The sequence below is a fragment of the Macaca nemestrina genome, chromosome 8, assembly GCF_043159975.1.
Source record: "Macaca nemestrina isolate mMacNem1 chromosome 8, mMacNem.hap1, whole genome shotgun sequence".
NCBI classification, from domain to species: domain Eukaryota; kingdom Metazoa; phylum Chordata; class Mammalia; order Primates; family Cercopithecidae; genus Macaca; species Macaca nemestrina.
Window position 1 is genome coordinate 137,080,334 of NC_092132.1, and position 24,750 is coordinate 137,105,083.

General features: G+C 40.1%; 1 protein-coding gene across 12 annotated transcripts in view; it reads right to left on the reverse strand.

The window, feature by feature from the left end:
- LOC105463735 (solute carrier family 7 member 2) overlaps positions 1–24,750 on the reverse strand; it is a 72,827-nt gene that overhangs the window by 36,164 nt on the left and 11,913 nt on the right. For 3 of the 12 annotated variants that reach the window (XM_011711000.3, XM_011711003.3, XM_011711002.3), the window contains exon 3: positions 13,837–13,948. The exons of the other annotated variants lie outside the window; for them this stretch is intronic. The gene's annotated coding sequence lies outside the window, so the exon portion shown is untranslated. The remainder of the gene's footprint in view (positions 1–13,836; positions 13,949–24,750) is intronic. 12 annotated transcript variants of the gene reach the window in all.

Here is a 24,750-nt window from a genome sequence, read left to right on the forward strand (position 1 = left end):
TATACACTATGGAATACTATGCAGCCATCAAAAGGAACGCGATCATGTCCTTTGCAGGGACACGGATGAAGCTGGAAGCCATGATCCTCAGCAAAATAATGCAGGAACAGAAAATCAAACAGCACATGTTTTCACTTATAAGTGGGAGCTGAGCAATGGGAACACATGGACACAGGGAGGGGAACAACACACACTGGGGCCTGTCAGGGGGTGGTGTGAGGGGAGGGAGAACATCAGGATAAACAGCTGATGTATGTGGGACTTAATACCTAGGTGATGGGTTAGTAGGTGCAGCAAACCACCATGACACACGTTTACATACGGAACAAACCTGCCCATCCTGCCCATATACTCTGGAACTAAAAATTAAATAAATAGCCTGTGTTTGGGAAGCGAGCTTCACTTTTCTCTGGATTAGTAGCTGACTTTCAGATCAAAGATACCAGAAGTATGTGCACGGACCAGGAGGGTAGTGGAGTATAAGAAAGCTTTTTGTCTAAAAGCCAAGAGCTGAGAAATACTTTAGAACACTGGTTTCCTCTAATTATTCTCTTTCCAAACAGAGCCAAAGTGCATCCCTTTCAAATCACCACCCTGCACCCACCCCGTAAAAGTTACCTAATTTAATTAATTGTTAGAATTCAACCACTTTTGTCTCAATGCTAGGCAAAATTCCTTCAACTGTGGCAGAAATGGAATTTAACCAGATTTCACATTCATTTTTACTTCAAGTTCAAGAAATATAGAGGGATACTGTGTTGGGATTTACGGTTTTGCGGAAAAGTCACTTATTGAAATAAAATGGTCACTTTTGAAACTATATTTTGAATTTTGAAAAACACATTCTGATTTGGTTCTTCTTAAAACATAGCAACAACGCATGAGCATAGATTTTTATCGTTAGCTTCTCGATAGACTGTTGAAATGCTGCTATTGGCTCAGAGAAGTTTGCAAGTTCATACTGGCTTCAAATAAATCTGAATAAAATACTCCCATTGTGTGCTCAGAGAAAGCAATGAAAAGGGTGCTGGTTTTTCATGATTCAGAGCCTCTAAAATTTCTATCTAGAACATGCAAACCAAGAACAATTTAAAACATTAAAACAACTGGAAGGAATGTGGTCCTTAAAACTGAAGACTGATATGCTTATCGCATTTCTGTTCTACTTATTAATATGCCATAAATGTAAACAATTTCTCCAATTAAGTTTTCTCCAGACTTTGCTTTAAATTTTATATTATTGCGTAGACTGAATTCAACTTATCAACTGTTCAACAAACTGTCAGTTTCTCTAAAAGATCAAGCCTTAGACATTTCAAAAAAAGAAAAAAAATAATCTAAATGCAATTTCCAAACAAAATTCCAGGAGGCAAGGGGATACAGGTACTAAAGTAAACTGGCCATTACCGTAAAGCTAGATGTCTGTGGGTAAAGGAAATCCAGGGTACTACTGGGGACACAGAGGAGGGGTTCCATGCTCACACTGGGATTGGGGTCAGGGAGCAGCAGGGACGCTTTCCTGGGGAAAGCCATGACTAATCTGATTCTTCAGCCATGATTCCACTCTAGAATTGCTGGGTTTTTTTCTGTGTGTGTGTGTGTGCGCACGCGTGTGTGTTTGTTGTTGTTTCTGAGATGGAGTCTTACTCTGTTGCCTAACCTGGAGTGCAGCGGCGTGATCTCAGCTCACTCCAACCTCCGCCTCCTGGGTTCAAGTGATTCTACCTCAGCCTCCCCAGTAGCTGGGATAACAGGTGCCCACCTCCATGCCAGGCTAATTTTTGTAGTTTTCTTAGTAGAGATGGGGTTTCACCATGTTGGCCAGGCTGATCTCGAACTCCTGACCTCAGGTGATCCGCCCACTTCAGCCTCCCAAAGTGCTAGGATTATAGGCGTGAGCCACTGTCCCCGGCCACATTTTTTTATTAACTAAGAAATATCCATAATCTTTAAGACTCATTTTGAAATTTTGATAATTTATTTAATCATTCACTTCTTAAGCTCAATTAGAAGTCCAAATTTTCCTCTCTGTTACTTTATTTGAAACAATTCCTTCCTTGGAAAAAGATCTTGAATTTTTGCATAAATACTTAACAGCAACTATAGTTATTTCCCTGCTAAACAGAAAAAAAAAAAAAAAAAAAAACCCTTTAAATAATCATATTAGTCTATAAAGTCTTAATCAGAAATTTCTGGAAACATGTATTTTGATTTTTAATTCTGATTAATAATAGCTTAATTACTATAAAATTTAAAATTCAAACCATCTCATAAATATAAAAACTATTTTGGAATCATTGATCATATAGGAATTTTAAAATATTCAAATAAAGTGTGAAAAGTAGGTTTTACAAGGAATATAATTCATAAAAACCATTGCAAGCCCTGCAATCTAAGCAAAAAATTTAAAAATACATCCATATACACGTATATCGTACACGGACTTTCTCAAACTTCTTTCTAACAGCACAAATTTTTAATCTTTTGTTACCCCAAAACAAAACTTAAACTATAACTTTTCCGTCCTCTAAAACCTTTATAGTGGCCTTGTATTACATGCAATATACGGCCATTGTACAGCTGCAGTATTTTCAAAGAAGAAGACTCTAAGAAAAGAGATAAACTCCCTTCCTCCCCACTCTTGCTGCTGCTTTATCAAGAGCAGTTTCATCTGCCCTTCAGGGTTTTCAGCACTAAGATGCAGAGACAGAGAGAGTGAGCCTATCTTGGGCTCTGAAATACACCATTTCCAGGAAACCAGCCCTGTTATTTCCCAGCCCTGACTTTCAATGGCACCCAGAAGAGGAGGCAAATATTTGAAGCCACACTGTATGGAGATTTGTAAATGAATTTGGCTTCCTTCATTTTAAATATGCTTAGAAATATTTAGAAATATCAGCATACTTTAAAATAACAATTAATTCTTATTAAATTTAAATATTATATAAAGAATGAGATTTCAGTTTGAAAGCTTTGAATCTATTTACTTGCTGGGTGCAGTAGCTCACGCCTGTCATCCCAGCACTTTGGGAGGCCAAGGAGGGAGGATCACTTGAGGTCAGGAGTTCAAGACCAGCCTGACCAACATGCCGAAACCCATCTCTACTAAAAGTCCAAAAGTTAGCCGGGCATGGTGGCATGTGCCTGTAGTCCCAGCTATTCAAGAGGCTGAGGCAGGAGAAACGCATGAACCTAGGAGACACAGGTTGCAGTGAGTCGAGATTGTGCCACCGCACGCTAGCCTGGACATCAGAGAGAGACTCTGTCTCAAAAAAAAGAAAAAATCTACTTACTCACACTTGTATCTAATTTGTCCTCTGCCAACTAACTTCAGCAAGTTAGTTGGTTTCCAAACCATCCCCCCAGCCCAGCCTTCTAGCCCTGCATGGTGCTATTCTCCAACGAGTACTGTAGCCCAGTTTGTCCTCCTACTACCCATAGCACATGAGCCTTCTGGTCCACGCAAAGGTGAAAATGTTTTGACCGAACTGCGTGTATCCAGCTGCCCCCACCTAGCCCCCTTGCCCTCTCCCTCTGTCCCGGCTCCCAGGCCGTCTGAGCTACTGCATGGACACAGCAAGAAGGTTCTTTCTTGTCCTCTGTCAGCTCCTGAGCTTTCCTTCTGACTCAAAGAAGCGGCAGGGGTGGGTTGGGAAATGTAGAAAATTAAAGTCAAGAAACTAAGCTGATTTATGTAACACGCGGTGGGAGGCAGGGAAGAAGCCAGCAGCCTCAAAAATGAGAACCTCCCGCTCATCCACCTGCCAAGAGAAGCCGGCTGGAGAGAGAAGGGGGTATAGAGAAGTGCTGGTGTTGAATGCAAATGGGGTCTCCTTCAAGAGGTATTAGGTTGGTGCAAAAGTAATCATGGTTTTTGCTACTGCTTTTAATGGCAAAACAGCAATTACTTCTGCACCCACCAACCTTCAAAGGAAGGTTGAAACTCCTTTTCAAGGGACTTTCCGCAGCTTCTTTGAAAATGTCCCTCTAGGCCAGGCGCGGTGACTCACACCTGTAATCCCAGCACACTGGAAGGCCAAGGCAGGCGGATCACTCGAGGTCAGGAGTTCAAGACCAGCTTGGCTAACACGGTGAAGTGCCATCGTTACTAAAAATACAAAAATTAGCCGGGCATGGTGGCGGGCGCATATAATCCCAGCTAATGGAGAGGCTGAGGCGGGAGAATCACTTGAACCCGGGAGGTGGAGTGGGCGGAGATCACGTCACTGCACTCCAGCCTGGGCGACAGAGCGAGACTCCATCTCTCAAAAAAAAAAAAAAAAACAAACAGCAACCACCAAAAACAAAAACAAAGGAAATGTCCCTCTGGGGAGACCGAGTCCCATGGCACTTGAGTAGGACTGACACTTGCTTATACAATGTGTCCTCTTGCTCCCCTCACCCCCAATGAAGGGAAAACTGCTTGTCTGGTGAAAACCTGAAAGTACACATTTATATACCATCACTTCTAAATAGGATTGATTTAGCTGGCCGTAAATGACTGGCAATTGAGCCCTAAAAACGAGCTTGATAGAACAAGTCAACTAAGGGCAGCAGAGAGAACATTAAGAAAAGGGAAAAGATGGTGGTCCGTACACAAGACGTGCGGTTAAGGACAATTACTGCAAGTGCGGCCGAGTGTAAGGAGAACCAGCGCTACTGAACAGAGCGCAGCAGAGGTGTCTAAATACTTCTGCAAAGGTTTTTAAATGAATTTCAATTATTTAACAATCCCCCAGTGACATTTAATGTTAAAGCCTTTACAATGCTCTTAACTTTTTACTATAAAGTACATGTAAATATATTTTAGAAATCTTAGTATCACATTTGAAACTCCAGTGGATGCTTTTTGTGGGGACCCTAGAGGAAACCGGTCCCCTCTCATTTTCACTTCAGAATTCCTTTCATCCCTGACAGGCGGCCATGTTGTATGGGCCCAGAGGGTCCCGAGCTTCAAGGACATCCTGTCTTCTCCTTATGCAGCTCTCAATGCTTCTATTTCATGGAGCTCTCCTCCTATAATCTTACCCATTAGTCTAACTCTGCCCTAAGAACAAATAAAGAAAAGTCTTCTCCTTCAAGTAATTCCAAATAGCTACCATCCCAAGATTTCTCTCCCCTCATATAAATATATTAATTCAAAGTGTAATGACCAGGCCAGGGGGCAGTGGCTCAGACCTGTAATCCAAGCACTTGGGGAGGCGGAGGCAGACAAAGTTAACCTCCTCAGAACTCTAAGCCTTTGACTGCCCCAGAAGTTCCAGACCAGCCTGAACAACAGAGCAAAACCCTGTTTCTACAAAAATTACAAAAATTAGCCAGACATGGTGAGGCGCACCTATAGTGCCAGCTCCCTGTGGGGAGGCTCAAGTGGGAGGACCCCTTGAGTCCAGGAGGTAGAGGCTAAAGTGAGCCATAATCATGCCACTGCACTCCAGCCTGGGCAACAGAATGAGACCCTATCTCTAAAAAAACAAATAAACAAAAAAAGTGTAATGGCCACACTGAAAAACAATCATTAGCTTAAAATATGACCCTCTCAAGAACACAAAAGGTTCCATATGTAGGGAAGCAAATATAGAGCCCGATTAGCTTACGATAGCCCTCCATTTTGTCTACTTCTATTAATTCTTTCTGCTTTGTTCTCAAAAACCACTTCGACAGTGTACGGAGCTGTGCTGGGCCTGCTCCTCACCATCTCCTCCGCTGTCTTCTGCTTCCTCCTCCTCCACCTGAGCTGTCCTGGGCTCCTTTAACTTCCTCAGAACATGAAGCCTCTGACTGCCCCAGCGCTTTCTGCACATTGTTTCTTCTTCCTGGAAAGTGACTCCTTCTCCTCTCCGCCTGGATAGCTCCCAATCACCCCTGATACTCCCTTGAGCTAAATTAGGTCACCCTGTTCTCACAGCACTCTGTATTTTTACGTTACTTAAAAAAAATCCTAATTAGTCAACTACTTGGATAAAGATAGATTTTACTCCTTGTTATGGACTGAACTGTGTCCTCCATCCAGAAAGACACGCTGAAGTCCTAAAACCTGGTACTTTATTTGGTGACCTTACTGGGAAACAGGGTCTTTGCAGGCATTATCAAGTTAAGTCACTAATCCAATAAGACTGGGGTGTCCTTATAAGAAGAGGAAAGTGCCACGTGAAACACACGAAGAATGCCATGTAATGACAGAGGCAGAAATTACAGTGACGCAGCTGTGAGCCAAGTTACGCCAAAGATGAATGGCCACGACCAGAAGCTAGAAGAGGCAAGGAAGGACCCTCCCCTGCGGGTTTCAGAAGGAGCACAGACAGTCCAGCTGCCACCTTGAGTTTGGACTTCAAGCTTCCAGAACTGTAAGACAAACTATTTGTTATTTTAAGCTACCCAGTTTGTGGTACCTTTGAATGGTAACCCTGCGAAATTAATATATTCCTTTAGACTATTCGTTTTTTGAAATCAAGGTCTATATTTATTCATCTGTCGCATCCCCAGTGTTTTCCCAGTGACTGAAACATGGATAGGAGTAAACATTTGTCCAATGAATGAATGAGGGAGTGAATGATTCATATTTGGTCTGTAGTCAACTAAAACCCTCAGGTCTTTTTTCTCAAATATTTCTATATCGTGTGGTCCTCTTGGTTCCATTTTGTTTCACTGATTATTTTAAAACCTAAATTCAGCATTGCAAGTTTCATATTATTTGACGTCATATTATAACCCAAGTCTGTCAATCATGCATTAAGTACCCTACCTAACTGTGTGTCACTGCAAATTTAAAAAGCAGGTCTTCTATGCTAATCCAAATGAATGATTTTAAAAAGTTAAACCTGACAGAGCCAAGGACAGAGTATCATGGCATGCCACCAAGATGTCCCTTCAGGTTGATATTGACCCATTGATCAACACTCTGGATATATCATGCAAGCAACTAGAAATCCGCATTTCTCTCCAACTTATCCCACGGTTATCACAATATATTAAGTGCTTTGCTGAAATCCTAATACGTTATGTTTAAACTTTCCAAACTCACCAGTACAATAACCGTGGAGAAAGAGGGCATGCAGTTCGTTAGGCGTAACATGTTCTTAGTGAACTCATGATGCTTTCTGGAGATCAGCTACCCCTTTTCCAACTAGATACCACACACTGCTAAATTGTTTCTGGTGGATGGTCTTCAGCTCCCTGATTCATGGTTTCCAGCATCTACATTGGCTTCCAGTCTGAAAATAAGGGTAATTGCCTCTTTCCTTTCTTCTTGTCTCTTTCTCATACTTCAGGGCATCTCCAAGATGATCTCTATTCACTCCACACACACATCTAAAAATTCTTCCAACATCATGAGATATAATTCATTCAGATCTGAAATTGTGAACTAGTTTTAACAGTGAGGTTCTCTCTCACCAACTCGGGCTTCAGGTTCCCTTTCCATCATTTGTCTTGTTCTCCTAGTCAGGTGTCCCCTCTTCTTGTAAAGACAAAAGCAAAACAGAGATTTGGGAGCTCTGCCTCTGCTGCCACCACACCAGGCTTCTCCTTTCTTGTTTGCCGTCCTATTTCGCAAGCTTCCAATCAAACATTTCTTTGCCATTTTTCACAAACCCATACTTTTTACTTTATTCTTCCACCTTTTAAATCTGAATCCCTCAAACGAATTCCCATGGCAGCTACAATGAAACATTCTGGTATCCGCCCCTCTTGTTCGTAACTCTAAGCTTTCATTATCAGATTAGGATTTTGATTGTATTTGTCTTTTCTTCTTGCCAAAAAGTATCACCTTTTAGGGTTACAGAAATATCTTCATATTTTCTCTGGGTATTTAGAAATCTGCTTTTTAAAAATCTAAGGTATTGAGATTGAGTCTACTAGCTAGTCATGAGGGAATGTTCTAAGGTATATGCAAATTACTTCCCCATCATCAAAAGACGAACATTCTATGAATATTACCAAAAAGTAAAGCTTGTGTAAATTTTTTGAACTTCCCAAACTCTCAGTATTCAGCCTCTGTATTTCATTTATCTTACATCAACAATGACCAAGTTTGTTTAAGAATCTTTCACAGGAAGGTTTCAACAAATCCAGCTTGCAGGAATGTGCTGGTTTGCAAGCAACAAAACAGTATTTCATCATCTACCTCTCTAGCACCATCCAGTTGCTCAATGTGCCTTGAGTGCAAACTCATACATAGCCAATCACTGTCAAGGCACGTAGGATTCTACCATGATAATTTAAAAGTAACCAGTTCATTGTCAAATTAAAACCCTAGCAAACAAATCCTCCCGGATTATCACCTGTGCCTCCCTCAGGACTCGCCACTCCTACTGTTCAGACACCCAAACCCATATCTGTATAGTGTCCTTTTTCTAGGACATCTTGCTGTGAATGCAAAGATAACTTGTTGAGAAATAAAAAGAAAATACAACAAATAGTAATAATTGCAACTATGATTTTTGGCCACTTTCGATTCTAGAGTTTGTTTGTTTCTTATTGCATTATATTTAAGGTCTACATCATGATGTTTTAATATACATAGTGAAATGGTTACGACAGACAAGCAAATTAGCATATCCATCTGATCACAGTTAACCCCTTTTTAAAAACTAAGACTTCTAAACACTCTATTTTCTTCAAGTAGAGAAATAACCATAATGAAGATAAGCCTTCTAATGAGGGAGAAGAAGAGCCCAACATCTCTAAGACACCAGAAAGAAACCCATTATTCAAGTTAAAAAGTCAAGGCAAACTAATCTGGTGGGCTGAAAGGATCCTTTTACTAGATAGGATGTGATGTAGAGAATGGGGGAAATATGTGGAAAAATGGTTCTGTGTTAGATTGCAACTTTGTCTAGACGCAGGGAGAGAGCTGAGCTCTGAGTCATCCCTGACCCTTGCCCCAGTCAATAATTTTTGGTAATTTCTCCACTTCCAAAAGTTAAAGTGCGATCACTATAAGCAGCAAGTGAGCACAGGGAAATTCATCAAGTATGCTAAGAACTTGTTCCTGATTGCATACGGTGGCTCTGTATTTTAATCCCTGCTACAAACAAGCTAAAAAAAAATATCAGGATTAGATGCAGAAGTCACAACTATGTATATAAACACATAAGTTCTTCAGCAGTGATTTCTGAGAAGTTGGTGCACGCAACACCCAAGTAGTGTACCCTGTACCCAGTGTGTAGTATTTTATCCCTCACCACCCCCCACCATTTCCTCTGATTCTCCAAAATCCAATGTATCATTCTTATGCCTTTGTGTCCTCATAGCTTAGCTCCCACATGTGACTGAGAACATCTGGGTTTCCATTCCTGAATTACTTCACTTAGAATGATAGTATCCAATTCCATCCAGGTTGCTGCAAATACCATTATTTCATTCCTGTTTATGGCTGAGTAGTATTCCATGGTGTGCGTGCGTGCGTGTGTGTGTGTGTGTGTGTGTGTGTATCTCACATTTTCTTTCTCCACTTGTTGATGGGATTTTTGGGCCGATTCCATATTTTTGCAATTGCAAATTGTGCTACTATAAATATGCATGTGCAAGTATCTTTTTCACATAATGACTTCTTTTTCCTTTGGTAGATACATAGTAGTGGGATTACTGGATCAAATGGTAGATCTACTTTTAATTCTTTAAGGAATCTCCACACTGTTTTCCATAGTGGTTGTACTAGTTTACATTCCCACCAACAGTGTAAAAGTATTCCCCTTTCACTGCATCCATGCCAACATCTATTCTTTTCTGATTTCTTGATTATGGCCATTCTTGCAGGAGTGAAGTGGTGTTGCATGATGGTTTTGATTTGCATTTCCCTGATAATTAATGATGTTGAACATTTTTCCATATGCTTGTTGGCCATTATTTTATCTTCTGAGAATTTTATCTTCTTGAGAATTGTCTATTCATGTCCTTAACCTACTTTTTGATTAGATCATTTGTTTTCTTCTTGCTGATTTCTTTGAGTTCTTTGTAGATTCTGGATATTAGTCCTTCATCGGATGTATAGACTGAAAATTTTCTCCCACTCTATGGGTTGTCTGTTAATTCTGCTGATTATTTCTTTTGCTGTGGAGAAGCTTTTTAGTTTAATCAAGTCCATCTAGTTATCTTTTTGTTGCATTTGCTTTTGAGTTGTTGGTCACGAAGTCTTTGCCTAAGCCAATGTCTAGAAGGGTTTCTCCAATGTTATCTTTTAGAATTTTTATGATTTCAGGTCTTAGATTTAAGTCTTTGATCCATCTTGAGCTGATTTTTGTATAAGGTGAGAGATGAGGATCCAGTTTCACTCTTCTACATGTAGCTAGCCAATTATCCCAGCAACATTTGTTGAAAAGGGTGTTCTTTCCCCCACTTTATGCCATGTTTACTTTGTTGAAGTTCAGTTGGCTGTAAGTATTTGGGTTTATTTCTAGGTTCTCTATTCTGTTCCACTGGTCTGTGTGCTATTCTTATACCAGCACCATGCTGTTTTGCTGACCATGGCCTTACAGTATAGTTTGAAATCAGGTAATGTGATGCCTCCAGATTTGTTCTTTTTGCTTAGTCTTGCTTTGGCTATGTGAGCTCTTTTTTGGTTCTATTAGGATTGCTTTTTTCTAGTTCTGTGAAGAATGATGGTGGTATTTTCATGGGAGTTGCACTGCATTTGTAGATTACTTTTGGCTGTATGGTCATTTTCTTTCTTTTTTTCTCCCTCTTTTTTTATTTACATTCCGGGATACATGTGCGGAATATGCAGGTTTGTTACACAGGTATACGTGTGCCACAGTGGTTTGCTGCACCTCTCAACCTGTCATCTAGGTTTTTATTTTTATTTTTTGATACAAGGTCTCCCTCTGTCACCCTGGTTGGAGTGCAGTGGTGTGATCCTGGGTCACTGCAGCCTTGACTTCTTGGGCTCAAGCAATCCTCCCACTTCAGCCTCCCAAGTAGCTAGGATACAGGGGCACCCTCCTTGCCCAGCTAATATTTTTATTTTTTTGTAGAGATAGGGTCTCACTGTGTTGCCCAGGCTGGTCCCAAACTCCTGGGCTGAAGTGAGCCTCATATCTCAGCTTCCCAAAGTTTTGAGATTACAGGGATGAGCCACTGTACCCAGCCAACGCCCTTTTTAAAACTATACTTCCTAAAAGTCACAAAGGATGCTTTCCCTCACTTGCTATTGGCTAGAATTTGACCCTAGTATGCTTCAGGGGAGACACAGGACCTAGGCTTTATTTCAGGTGCTCTTGTAGATGCCCAGCTAAATCTGAGAAGCAGATGTTAAAGACAAGCAGCATCCCCTATTATATTCTCTGAGAAAATGTAATAAAATGTAGTAAGAATCCTCCCCAGTTTCTGCCCTCGGCTACTTATCAGGGTGGTACAAACAAGTGCACAATCTACTCAACCCCAGGATGCAGGTTCAGCCCTGCTTCTTGTGACCAGTAAGGCCAAGCTGATATGGTTTGGCTGTGTTCCCAACCAAATCTCATCTTGAATTGAAGCTCCCATAATTCCTATGTGTTGTGGGAGGGACCTAGTGGGAGATAATTGAATCATGGGGGCAGTTTCCCCCACACTGTTCTCGTGGTAGGGAATAAGTCTCACGAGATCTGATGGTTTTATAAGGGGATATCCCTTTTGCTTGATTCTCATTCTCTCGTCTGCCACCCTGTAAGACGTGCCTTTTGCCATCTGCCATGATTGTGAGGCCACCCTAGCTACATGGAACTGTGAGTCCATTAAACGTCTTTTTTTAAAATAAACTATCCAATCTCAGGTATGTCTTTATCAGCAGTGTGAAAACAAACGAATGCATGCATATAACCTGGGTCATTTTCCTCCTCTTACCTAGGAGGTTGTGTTGCCAGACAGCCACTACAGTCATTAAGGACACAGTCTCAGTAAGATTCTGTAGCGTCTGTTAAAAGAACTTTCCAAATACAATTTTTTTAAGCATTAGCCACTGGGTATCAGCTCCCTGTGGAAGCGGCTTGACAGAAAACTTTAAACAGAGAAACAAGGGCATTAAGAAACTTGCTTCCACATTTGGGTCTGATTTCTTCCTTTTGCAGCTGGCTGTATGCTAGCAATGCATCATTCTGGGCATAGACACAAGAGCTGGATTTTCTTCAAGGCTTCGGCTCTTGAGATTTCCTCCTTAGCCAAGCATACTTCAGCACCCCATGCTAATGAGAGGCTTGTTGCCGGAAAGCTGAAAAGAGGCCACAGCCCAGCGCCACGTCTCCCTGTGAGGAGTCCCTCTCCGGGGCTACTGGCCCCAACCTGGCTCCTGCCACGGTTGTCTTCACAGGGTGGTCTGATCCAGGCATGGAATTCCAGAAGCACTTGATGGATGGCAGGCAGGGATAAGTGAGGATGAAACAGCAGAACTCCCTCAGTGTAATTCCTTAACGAAGACGTGTATAAAAATTAATGAGACAGAGACAGTGTGCCTAGAATTAAGTATCAAGGAACTCCTTCCAAATTAATCTGACGTAAATTCTTAACAATCCTACACTCTGTTTTCTTGCCATCAGTTCCAAAGAACCAACATAGGCCATTTACATGCTTTTTTGTCTGTGGGGAAAACACAAGGTATATCAAGCATTGCCTAAGCTCTACAAGTATTTCCCTTCATTTTTTTGAAATATAAATATTTATTTGACCTCCCTCTATCAAAATATACAATTTCATATTTTAAATATATTCTTTTTAGAAAGCAATATCCTAAAATGGCTCAAGGACTACCAAAAAAAATAGCAGAAGAAAATGTAGTTACCTTATATAAATTAGCCTAATCAATAATATCAACAAATCAGCAAGAGTAACTATCATTATGACACTATGTGTTTTCTTTTTAAATGAAATCACAACTAAGAAATGCTAAGCCTGAAAAAGATTTATAAAAGGTCATTTCAGTAACATATATCTTAGCTGTAGGTAAAAAAACCTAAATAACTTTAAAGCAATTAACAGAACTGATTTGCTTTTAAGATACTTAAATATCTTTTTTTGTGTAGTCACAAATCAATACTGGAGTATAAAATAAAAAAGTCGCTCTATTTAAAAATATCCTCTGCTTAAGCTCATCTCTACTTACACATACCCTTTTATTCTCTCAAAGTCCTTCTCATCTCTCATTTCCTCCATGAAACTGTTTTGTAATGAAAGTAAATTTCTGTTTGGAAAAGTCCCCCTTTTATTTTTTTTTTTTAAGGACAGAGTCTCACTCTGTTGCCCAGGCTGGAGTGCAGTGGTGCCATCTTGGCTCACTGTAACCTTCACCTCCCAGGTGCAAGCAATTCTCGTGCCTCAGCTTCCTGAGTGGCTGGGATTACAGACGTCTGCTACCACACTTGGCTAATTTTTGTATTTTTAGTATACATGGGGTTTCACCATGTTGGCCAGACTGGTATCAAATTCCCAACCTCAGGTGATCCGCCCACCTCGGCCTCCCAAAGTGCTGAGATTACAGGCATAAGCCACTGCACCCAGCCATGATATTTTTTATAAAAGGATGTGTGTGCGGATTACATATATATATATATACCCACAAACACAAATATTCTCATGAACCCCTATGCTTCAGATAACTGTCTTAAAATATATTTTGTTGGAACATATGCCACAATAAAAAAGTTTCTCCCTTTAATAATTCTTCCCTGAAATATATTTGTAATTGGTTACACATAGCCTATGTTTTAAGATTTAAAACGCTTTTATCACTTATCGAAATCTCAAAATGCCCCAAATTCTACAATCAGTACCAAAGAGCATTCAAAACTAATATAGCTTTAACATGTATGTTTCACTCTGATCACCACTAATTCTTTCTCATAGAAAACTCTTCTTTTCTCAACTCACTGTTGGGGAATAAGATGTTTCAATCAATCAGATGGTCTACTGGTAGACAACAAAATTGAATCCATTCTCAGGGTTTAAAGCAGCAGCAGCAGGGTGCTCTTCGTGGATCATTCTAGAAGGTTTTATGGAGGAGAGATCATAAAGAATATTTTAGGTAATCAGAAAAGTCTGCTTGGCAAGATGAATGTTAAGATTTAGGAACCCGGCCACCTTTATTCAGAAGCCCCAAAGAAACTTTCATCCTCTTTATGTAAGTGACCCCGAAGTAAACGAAGGAGATGATGATATGGCATGGAGAAAAGTTAGAGAAAAAGTGTGAAGGGTTTGAAGCAAAGACTAGGGAGCCACAGGCAATGAGAAACAAGCACCTAAGTATATGGCAAGGTCACAGTGAGAAGAACCCAAAACTCCACAGCCTCAGGGAAGGCTGACCTGGAGGGACAGGGCTGAAGGGAACAGGATTCAGATACAGGAAGCTCACATTTAGCCTAGGAAGAGAAAATGGTGACAGAAATATGGACGAAAATAGAGATTCTCATTACTATCGCTTAAAAAGAATTCAATCATCAATTTATAATTTCAGAAGAGTTCTGGTAAGTTCCTGGAATGAGACATGCTCCTAAAATACACTACCATCGTTATGAGTTACTTCTGGTGTTACTACTGAGAGCTAGCATTTATCAAGCATGTACTAGGTTTTGGGAACTAGGCTAAGTGTATTACATATATTAACCTAACTGAATTACCTACCAACCCTATGAGGTAAGTACTTTTATTATCTTTAGTTTGTAGGTCAGAAAACCAATGCTTAAAGAGGATAAGTACTAGCTGGTTGTTACAGACTAAATGTTTGTGTTCCCCCAAAATTCCTATGAAGTTCTGACTTGTAATGTGATAGTATTTGGAGGTAGGACCTTTAGAAGGTAATTAGGGCTAGATGAGATCATGTGGGTGGGGCACCCATGATGGAATTAGCGTCCTTATAAAAAGAGGAAGAGCCTGGAGCTGGTGTTTTCTCTCCACCAAGTGAGGACACAGGGAGAAGGCTGCCATCTGCAGGCCAGGAAAGGAGCCCTCCCCAGAGCTCAACCATGCTGGCACCATAATCTCAACTCCTAGCCTCCAGAACAATGAAAAATAAATGTCTGTTGTTTAAGCCCCCAGTCTATGGTATTTTATTACGACAGCTCAAGCTGACTAAGATGCTAGTACAGACCAATGTCAGGACAATGTCAGACAAAATGAATGTCTGACTCTCCATAAATGAATATAATATGCATTAGCATTTCAGAAGCAATGTAATGAAGTTCTACAATTAAAAACAAAACTTCTTTGTTTTTTGCTAATGGTGTTGTTTTGCTTCTGATTAGTCTGCACCATCCAAAGAGACAAGCATAAAGTTTACATTTTTCCAGAGCTCAAAGTTTCCCATGATGAACACTAGGCTGAGGAAGCAGAGCGCTCTGATGAGCAAAGTGTTAACTGGCACATCCCAGAAAGTGAAGCACAGGCAGTTCCTACCAATAAATAGTCCAGTTATGAAGTACACATTCTAAACTGAGATGAAACACTATTCCAGAATGTGCCTTAAGGAAAGAAACTTGTCACCACAGCTTGGTGAAAAGCCAATGTTAGCTGATGATGACATCATCTAGCTGAATATAGCATACCGAAGAGAAACTCAGAATCGATGGAGTTGCAGAATATTGTTTCCTTTACTTTTGGATGTTGGGGGGGAAAGAAAAGAAAAGAAAAGAAAAGAAAAGAAAGAAAGAAAAAGAAAGGAGGGAGGGAGGGAGGGAGGGAAGGAGGGAAGGAAGGAAGGAAGGAAGGAAGGAAGGAAGGAAGGAAGGAAGAAAGGAAGAAAAGAAAGGAAGAAAGGAAGAAAAGAAAGGAAGAAAGGAAGAAAAGAAAGAAAGAAAAGAAAGAAAAGAAAGAAAGAAAAGAAAGAAAAAAGAAAGAAAGAAAGAAAGAAAGAAAGAAAGAAAGAAAGAAAGAAAGAAAGAAAGAGAAAGAAAGAAAAGAAAAGAAAAATGAATAAATATTTGAGACTATCACATGGGGAGGAAAAGTAATTCAAAGGAAAGGGGATTCCATTTTTAAGCAAGGCCATTGTACCCCAGACTTTGATATACACAAATAAAAATTAATAATAGAGACTATCATTGCTCTCCTATTATGTCTTGGGCTCTTGATACGCTTTATTTAACCCTCCCAACCACCTCGGGAGAAATATCCTATCTTTGGATGATGAAACTAAGGCTCAGAGATGTTAAGGAACTTCTCAAAATCACAGAGCTAGATTTGAACCTCAGGTCTGTGTGGCTCCAAACTCCATGCCCTCTCTTCTATGCTGCATAACCCAGAAGCAGTGAGACGCACAATGCTAGCGGCTCCCAGGCTCTTGGCAACCCTCTAATACTCAGTTGATGAAAGAAAATTTGAAGGTCATCAAGATGTTACCAAAAATATATTTGAAAGACGTCAGAATTTTAAAACTTCATCTCCAATAGATTTTAACTTTTCAAATTCATGAACTATTACTGCCTTAAAACTGAAAATGTAATAGTTATTAAATGTAAGCAATAGAGGAAAATCAATGTTTAACGACAAAGAAAGATACTAGATACGCATCAGGACTTAAGTCTGTATTAAAAATTCCAACATACATTAAAACTTATACCTCTAAGCTAGAAAAACCTCCCATAATTTAATATAAGAAGGTTACCTACAAGAAGCAGCTGAAGATTTTCACAGCCTTCACTGAAACCATATAAGATTTTCTAATACACTTGTGTGCATTTTACAGTTTATCTAGTTCACTTATAACCCATCTCTCGGCTTCTCAATCTCTAATATTCTTGATTCTCTTCATATTCTTGAATTCAAAACGTATTTCAGAGCAAGCAAAGTCTTCTGGCCCTACAAATCACATCTTTTGTGTTTTCATTTTGCCTGGATTTTATTTCAAATGACCTCTGATAACATCAAGAACCTCTTCCTTCTATTGCCAAGTTTTTGTTTAGTCTCATTTTGTGCCTAGAAATAAATGAGTATAAATCAGTTAAAGTCAACATTATTTTCTGAATCCATGCAAGGAATGTGTGTTTAAAGTGATGCAAAGGGAAGTGAGCAGAGATACTGGATCCATATTTAATACATCATTTGAACTTTTCGTATAGAATTCCCACCTTAACGCCTTGATAGCACAAACCCGCTCCTGCAACTTTTCTGTCCCTTGTTTCAAAGTCCTCTTCAGTGTTGACTGTGGGGACAGGGACTAAGCCACAACATAAACCCTCAGTGTATAATGCACGAAGGCAGGGATTTGCTTGACTGTTCTACTCACTGGTATAACCCAAATATCTGGAGTGCTTGGCACGTGGCAGATACTCAAATATTTCCTGAATCAATGGATGCTTGGCATCCATCTTTTTCTTAAGTGCTGACCAGGTATGTTCAGTGAAGAATAATATGGATGGGATGAGGGGTCCTAGGAGACCATGTCATCACTTAAAGAGCAATGAAAGAAACTGCAGGTGTTCAGGTATAATAAGTGAGGGTACAGCTGTGGCCCAAAGAGGGAACAAGCTCTGAGCTAGCTAATAATCTCTAGGAGTTACCACCCATGTGTCTTTGGACAAGTCACTGGCATCTCGGTCTTCTCATCTTTAACACAGACAACACACAGGCCAGGTGTGGTGGCTCACGTCTGTCATCCCAGCTCTTTGGGTGGCCAAGGTTGGTGTATCACCTGAGGTTAGGAGTTCGAGACCAGCCTGGCCAACATGGCAAAACCCCGTCTCTACCAAAAGTACAAAAATTAGCCGGGTGCGGTGGTGCACCTGTAATCCCAGCTACTTGGGAGGCTGAGGCAGGAGAATCACTTGAGACCAGAAGACAGAGGTTGCAGTGAGCTGAGATCACACCACTGCACTCCAGCCTGGGCAACAGAGCGAGACTCCATCTCAAAAAAAAATTTAATTAATTTAATTTAATAAAACAGATATCTCAGAACTATCACAAGGAATAAGTGAACAAGCAAAGTATCTGACAAATAGCAAAAAGTTTTAGAATCATAAATAGGTATTACTGCTATATTTAGTTTCTTTCATTCTTAGGGAAAAAGAAAAGAGATGAACACTTTCTTTAAATACGTGAATGGCAAGATGTAGGAAGGCAATGATCCTATGTATTCACTTCAGAAAACAAAACGACGAATAAAGGATATCACATAAAAAGAGTAAGATATCACATAAAAAGGGTCATTTTATTGACCCAATAAAATGCATATCTCCCTAACAAAAAGTGTTCCTACCCACAGGAAGCTGCGACCTCTAAAGGTAGCAGATGTCTGTCATTACCTAAAACAGGACAGTTGATTCAGGAATTTTGTGGAACCAGTTTTAGTTAGAAGGGTATTACACAAGATTATCTAACTCAGATTCTAAGATTTAATGATAGGATTTTTATTTTGTAGCTGAAAAAATAAGACTTAGCCCATGGTTCTCTGTATTGTATAAACCAACAGTCAGATATGGGTAGATAGATTTCAGCAATGCACACATTGCCAAAAACCTGCCACCCCACTCAACATCCCCATCCTTCAAAAAAGTGGCAATCAGGCCTGGCACAGTGGCTCAAGCCTGTAATCCTAGCACTATGGAGGTCAAGGCAGGCGGATGACGAGGTCAGGAGATCAAAACCATCCTGGCCAACATGGTGAAACCACGCATCCACTAAAAATACAAGAAATAGCTAGGTGTGGTGGCATGCGCCCGTAATCCCAGCTACTCAGGAGGCTGAGGCAGGAGAATCGCTTGAACCTGGGAGGTGGAGGTTGCAGAGAGCCAAGATCACGACACTACACTCCAGTCTGGAGACAGAGCGAGACTCCGGCCAAAAAACGGAAAAACAAATGTGGCAATCAAAGGCAATCAAATAAATTCATAGGGACTGAAAAATGAACAACCACAAGGTACGCCCTCATTATTGACGACTTTGGAAGAGTACCAGGGGTATTACACCATTACATACTGACTATTTAGATCAAATAAATATTGAGTTGGTAAACGTTTCCTAAGTTTAAAGGTTCATCTGATGCAACCAATCTTTTTTCAGGGTTAGCAACTATAAAGTCCCTCCCCTTTTCCTGGTACCCTTGCAAGGAATATTTAATTCAGCATAGCAGACACAACCTTTACCAATATAGCTCTACCAGTGTCCCTCCTCGTTACATAAACCAATTTCCTACAAGATCAGGAAAGAAATGCTGTTTTACCCACTTGGCCCAGACAATGACAATGTCAATTACTGGAAATATTCATATTCTAAACTAAGAAGATTTTATCTTTCTCATTTCAGTAAAACTTATCACAAGGTCTCCACTGCCTTTATGCTCATTACTGCTATGATTCTAAGACTTAAGGTAGTTGTAACTCATAAACTGGAACAAGTAGAATCTGCTTAGAGGTGAGACCTTTATTGAACATTTTTAAAAGACATCATTTTTGGCTGAATCAAATGATAGTGAAGCTAGCCTAAGAAATCACTGTGGAATCTAAGAAGCGAGGCAAGGACCTTCTACCAAGCAAAATTGAATTTCCATCCTACTCAGAGCAGCTATAAAAGGGAAACCCGGACAACATAAATTTTTAAGTTATTCTAGAATTAGCTTCCAGGGTCAACTTCCACCAGTGGCTGCTATGCATTTCCCCATCTCTTTCTTTCTAGATATATTTTTGAGAAGGGGAAAATATTGTATTCTGATGTACTTAAAGAAATCTAAAATGAAAACACAGATTTTCTGGGCTCATTCTACTTCTCTTCTTTCCACAATGTCAAGGACTCCACAGGGTTCTCTAAAAATGTTGAATCAGTCACTGCTCCCAACTCAAATGCGCATTTTGGGACACATTGTATTTTTTTTTTAATTGATTCCTCTTTGGTTTAACACAGTTTGCCACCATCCCTTTCTATTTTGCCCTAGCCTGTTTCATTCATTTCTGTTAATTACCTGGATCCAGGGAACTGGGACCAAATTACTGAGAGACTCTGTGAGGTCAAGGAAGCCTCACTAATGTGCACAGGTGTTTTTACTCCCAATAAGGGCTGAGCATATACCCTTGTAGAGAAGAACTAAGACTATTACATGTCATTGATATTTACATGCTATTTGCAGTTGAAATTTGCCCAGATTATTTTTAAATCCATGCCATTATACACATGAATACAGAAGATAACTGATCCTCAGAATAAACAGAACTTGACTGCCACTTTTTTAGAGGTAGAAACGTTGAGTGGGATGGCAGGGTTTTGGCAATATGTGCTCTGGTGTAAACTACTCACCTATAACTTAATCTGAGAATGAATGAAACTTTCCCTCTTAGAGCTGCTATAAGTGGGACAAAAAGTCAATTTTGCTTGGTCCAATGTCCTTGCCCTGCTTCTTAGATTCCACAGTCATTTCTTAGGCTAGCTTCACTATCATTTGATTCAGCCAAAAATGATGTCTGATAAAAATGATCAATTAAGGCCTCATCTCAGCAGATTCTACTAGTTCAAATTTATGAATCACAACTACCTCAAATCTTAGAATCGTAACAGTAATCAGCATAAAGGCACTGGAGATCCTGTGATAAGTTTCACCGAAATGAGAAAGACAAAATCTTCTCTTTTAAAATAAATGGAACTTTTTCTATCTTTTAAAATCATAGAAACATAACCAGGCAGGTTTTAAACCTTTTGTGTGAATGGAGGTAAAGTGGATGATTTTGTGTTTTGTTTCAGTTTAGAGCAAACTTGTAATTATAATTAGTATCCCTAAGGATGACTACTAAAAAAAAAAAAGAAAAAAAAAACAGAAAATAACATGTATTGATGAGGATATGGAGAAACTGGAATCCTTGTGTCCGCAGTACTGTAAAACAGCCACTGCTGTGGGGAACAATATGGCAGCTCCTCAAAAAATTAAAAACAGAATTAGCATATGATCTGGCAATTCTACTACTGGCTACATGATCAAAAAAATCTGAAATCAGGGTCTTGAAGAGGTATTTGCACACTCACGTTCACCGTAGCATCGTTCATGACAGCAATTACAAAAGGCATTCTACAAAAAGGTGAAAGCAACGCAAGTGTCTATCATGGATAAATGGATTAATAAAATGTGCTTTATACATACAACGGACTATTATTCAGCCTTAAAATGGATGGAAATTCTGACACATGCTGCAACACGGATGAACCTCGAGGACATCATGCTCAGTGAAATAATCCAGCCACAAAAAGGCAAAACACTGTCTGATTCCACATGTATAAGGTTACTAGAGCAGTCAAATTCATAGAGACAGAAAGTAGAATGGTGGTTGCCCAGGGCTGAAGGAAAGGGGAAACGGGAAACTGATTAAAGGGTACAGAGTTTCAGTTTCGCAAGATTAAAAAGTTCTAGAAATCTGTTGCACAACGATGTGAATGTACTTAATGCTACTGAACCCTTAAAAATGGCTAAGATGGTAAATTTTGTGTTATGTCTACTAACCGGGATTTTAAAAATACAGGGAAAAAACCCACCATGAAGGATAAGAAAGGTTATATATTTTTTACCCCACTCCACTTGGGGTTCTATGTGTTTGTTTGTTTTGGGATGGAGTCTCACTCTGTCACCTAGGCTGGAGTGCAGTAGCATGATCTCGGCTCACTGCAGTCTCCACCTCCCTGGTTCAAGCAATTCTCCTGCCTCAGCCTCCCAAGTAGCTGGCATTACAAGCATGCGCCACCATGCCCAGCTAATTTTTGTATTTTTAGTAGAGATAGGGTTTCACCATGGTTGTCAAGCTGGCCTTGAACTCCTGACCTCAGGTGATCCACCCTCCTTGACCTCCCAAAGTGCTGGGATTACAGGGGTGAGCTGTGCCTGGCGTAGGGTTCTGTTTTAATGTTGGATTTCGGCCTGTGTGTCTCCAGGGCCTTGAAAAAAAGCTGTATCTTTTGTTACTCCACGTAGACAGACAAACACTAATAAGCGTGACGTAGAATATATGTTCTAAGATCTCACAGCACAGGCATGCCCTTTTTGTATATGTCTCTACCTAAGTACAAAGAGAAGTTCTGCACTGCAGAAGCATTCCATAGCACTGAACAACCACGTCTTTAAAGGAGGAAGAAGCAAAGTTTAGAATTTATCTTCATGCAAGTACGCCAAAGATTTCCAAAGGAGATTATTTTCTGAAAGAATGACAGATTACGTTGTGAAATCACCAGCATCATAGTATCAGTGTGTTAGGAGGTGGGTGTAGAAAGAACATAAACTTTGGTGGCCAGCCCTAGCTTGGGTTCCAACCCTCTAAATTTTAACTTTCAGAGTCTAAATTTTAAATGGAAATTTTTTTCAAGTGGGAAGGTTTTTGTTTAGAATTGTAAAGCCCCCAGTTTATTACCTTCTAACAGTAATTATAAAATGATCATTATCCTTGAAAAATCTCACCTTCAGTTATTTCTGCCAGTAGCTTTTTTATACTCAATATTTTAATGTATAATGTTTAATGGTTTAGCGACACATTATATCACTTGAATAAGAACTGAACTCACTGAATTCTATCTATTCTGTGAATAATTTGTACAACAAATGTAATAACAGGATGTCAAAAAGCAGTAACTGTATTAGTCTAATTCAAATCACGCACTGAGCCCTCCCTAGCTCTATTTAAAAACTTGTAAAACAATGACTACAACCAGCGACTGAGAAAGAGGCAAGGCCTTAGGGTTCTTCTGATTCCCTAACAACTCCTACCTCTTCCTAGGCACTGAAATAAAAGTGTTGGAAACATCAACACTGCAGGACTAGGGATGAAGAAGTTAAGAAGAAAATGCTTAACTGTTTTCTACAGATTTTTTTTTTTTAGTTTTACTTTAAGTTCCGGGATAGAAGTGGAGAATGTGCAGGTTTGTTACGTAGGTATACGTATGCAATAGTGGTTTGCCGCACCTATCAACCCGTCATCTAGGTTTTAAGCTCCGCATGCATTAGCTGTTTGTCCTAATGCTCTCCCTCCCATCACCCCCAACTCCTCAACTGGCCCCAGTGTGTGTTGTTCCCCTCTAGGTGTCCATGTGTTCTCACTGTTCAACTCCGACTTATGAGTGAGAACATGGAGTGTTTGGTTTTCTGTTCCTGTGTTAGTTTGTTGAGGATAATGGCTTCCAGCTTCATCCACATCCCTGCAAAGGACATGATCTCATTCCTTTTTATGGCTGAATAGTATTCCACGGTGTACATGTGCCACGTTTTCTTTACCCAGTCTCTCACTGATGAGCATTTGGGTTGGTTCCACGTCTTTGCTATTGTAAACAGTGCTGCAATACACATACGTGTGGATGCGTTTTCATGGTAGAATGATTTCTTTTCCTTTGGGTATATACCCCATGATGCGACTGCTGGGCCAAATGGTATTTCCGGTTCTAGATCCTTGAGGAATCACCACACTGTCTTCCATCAAAAAGAGGGCAAAGGATATGAACAGACACTTATCAAAGGAAAACATTCATGCAACCAACATATGAAAAAAAGCTCAACATCACTGATCATTAGAGAAATGCAAATCAAAACCACAGTGAGATACCATCGCACACCAGTCAGAATGGTGACTATTAAAAAGTCAAGAAACAACAGATGCTGACAAAGCTGTGGAGAAATAGGAACACTTTTACACTATTGGTGGGAATGTAAATTAGTTCAGCCAATGTGGGTGACAGTGTGCTGATTCTACAGCTGTTTTTCCTAGTTATAGTCTCAACATTTTACTGTTTTTAAATACGGAAGTACTGTCATTTATGTTACCAGTTAGGCAATTTTGACTTTTCTGCAGATACTTCCATACACATAAAAAGGCCAGTTCACTCTTTTATTATTTATTTATTTATTTATTTATTTATTTATTTATTTATTTTGAGACAGAGTCTTGCTCTGTCACCCAGGCTGGAGTGCAGCAGTGCTATCTTGGCTCGCTGCAACCTCCGCCTCCCAGGTTCAAGCGATGCTCCTGCCTCAGCCCTCCAAGTAGCTGGGATTATAGTCACCTGCTATCATGCCCGGCTAATTTTTGTATGTTTAGCAGAGACGTGGTTTCACCATGTTGTTCAGGTTGGTCTCGAACTTCTGATCTCAACTGATCCACCTGCCTTGGCCTCCAAAGTGCTGGGATTACAGGCATGAGCCACTACACCGGGCCTCAATTCACTCTTACATACATAAGGCACACACCAGTGAGAAATAGGTAGATACGGTTCTGCTTGAAATGAAACACATAGGCTTATTCCGAGCCCAGAATCTTATGATTTATTAAATCTATTCATACTGCATATCATGTTTTTAGAGACGTGGAAGATTCCATTCAGCAAATAATTTCAGTAGATGTTTTAGAGAAATGAACACTAGAAAAAAATTACTTTTCTCTACCATAAAACACTGTTCTGCATACTTCACTTTGTTGGAGGTGAAAAGAAAAAAAAAATTATTGCATTCTTGTTTCTCTCTTTATTGTACTTAAAAAGTTGCCGGGCGTGGTAGCTCACACCTGTATTCCCAGCACTTTGGGAGGCCAACGCGGGTGGACCACTTGAGGTCAGGAGTTCAGGACGACCCTGGCTATCATGGCGAAACCCTGTCTTTACTAAAAATACAAAAATTAGCCAGGTCTGGTGGTGGGCACCTGTAATTAATCCCAGCTACTTGGGAGGGTGAGGCAGAAGAATCCCTTGAACCAGGGAGGCAGGGGTTGCAATGAGCCAAGATCGTACCACTGCACTCCAACGGGCGACAGAGCGAGACTCTGTCTCAAAAGAATAATGATAATAATAAAAGGGAAATTAAACTTAGTTCACTAAAATGAGCACTTCTCTTCCAATTCTTGAAAA